Below are 1,883 nucleotides of genomic sequence, written 5' to 3'. Positions count from 1 at the left end.
ACCATCCGGAAGTTCATCCCATCTAATCACAAACCCTCCCCGAATCCTCTTGCGTCCATTCGGCCCCAACCTAAGCCATCCTATGGCATCTGTTTGTTCACCACGACGACACTTTGCCCCAACGAAACAGTGAGGTTGTCAATCTCACCGGCTTGCTGTAACAAAGGATTAACCGTATTTTGTGGAAGATGATTGTTTGCAAGAAAACAGTAAAGAACAAGTATTGCAGCAGATTTGTATTTCAGTATAGAAGAATGGACCGGGGTCCACAATTCACTAGAGGTGTCTCTCCCATAAGATAAAAGCATGTTGGGTGAACAAATTACAGTCGGGCAATTGACAAATAGAGAGGGCATAACAATGCACATACATGTCATGACAAGTATAGTGAGATTTAATTGGGCATTACGACAAAGTACATAGACCGCCATCCAACTGCATCTATGCCTAAAAAGTCCACCTTCAGGTTATCGTCCGAACCCCTTCCAGTATTAAGTTGCAAAGCAACGTACAATTGCATTAAGTATGGTGCGTAATGTAATCAACAACTACATCCTCGGACATAGCGCCAATGTTTTATCCCTAATGGCAAGAGCACAACACAACCTTAGAACTTTCTGTCACTCGTCCCAGGTGTCAATGCGGGCATGAACCCACTATCGAGCATAAATACTCCCTCTTGGAGTTAAAAGCAAAAACTTGGCCGGAGCCTCTACTAGTAACGGAGAGCATGCAAGATCATAAACAACACATATGTAATAACTTGATAATTAACATAACATGGTATTCTCTATCCATCGGATCCCGACAAACACAACATAGAGTATTACGGATAGATGATCTTGATCATGTTAGGCAGCTCACAAGATCCAACAATGAAGCACAATGAGGAGAAGACAACCATCTAGCTACTCGCTATGGACCCATAGTCCGGGGGTGAACTACTCACTCATCACTCCGGAGGCGACCATGGCGGTGTAGAGTCCTCCGGGAGATGAATCCCCTCTCCGGCAGGGTGCCGGAGGAGATCTCCAGAATCCCCCGAGATGGGATCGGCGGCGGCGGCGTCTCGGTAAGGTTTTCCGTATCGTGGTTTTTCGCATCGGGGGTTTCGCGACGGAGGCTTTAAGTAGGCGGAAGGGCGAGAGTCGGGGGCCGACGAGGGGCCCACACCACGAGGCGGCGCGGGCCCCCTTGGCCGCGCCGCCTTGTGGTTTGGCCACCTCGTGGCCCCACTTCGTATGCTCTTCGGTCTTCCGGAAGGTTCGTGGCGAAATAGGCCCCCGGGTCTTCGTTTCGTCCAATTCCGAGAATATTTTGTTACTAGGATTTCTGAAACCAAAAACAGCAGAAAACAAGCAATCGGCACTTCGGCATCTTGTTAATAGGTTAGTTCCAGAAAATGCACGAATATGACGTAAAGTGTGCATAAAACATGTAGGTATCATCAATAATATGGCATAGAACATAAGAAATTATCGATACGTCGGAGACGTATCAGTCATCATCGTTGTCGTCATCATCCCACCAGGTGCGGAGGCGTTTCGCCGGCGGGTAACCCTCGAGGGAGTCATCGTCGTCGTCTTCCTCCTCCTCGTCCTCGGAGGGGGTGTAACCGTCCCAGGAGAACGAGTCGTCCTCGCTCTTCGATTCCAGTTCCCCATCAGCGAGGAACTGGAGGTCTTCATCTCCGCTGGTCAAGGACTTGTCATCCTCGGACCAGACGAAGGAAACGTGATCCTCCTGATCCCACTCCTCCGGGGCGCGTATGTCCTCCGGCGTAGGCTCGCGGGAGGAGGAAGACCGGTAGGAAAGACCGGAGGAGGAAGAGGAGGAAGAGTCCATGGTGGAAGAAGGGTTTTTGAGTACTAACGAGGAACAGA

Source organism: Lolium rigidum, chromosome 2 (assembly GCF_022539505.1).
Source record: "Lolium rigidum isolate FL_2022 chromosome 2, APGP_CSIRO_Lrig_0.1, whole genome shotgun sequence".
In the NCBI taxonomy this organism is placed as follows: Eukaryota; Viridiplantae; Streptophyta; class Magnoliopsida; order Poales; family Poaceae; genus Lolium; species Lolium rigidum.
Note: the sequence above shows the minus strand (reverse complement) of the source record.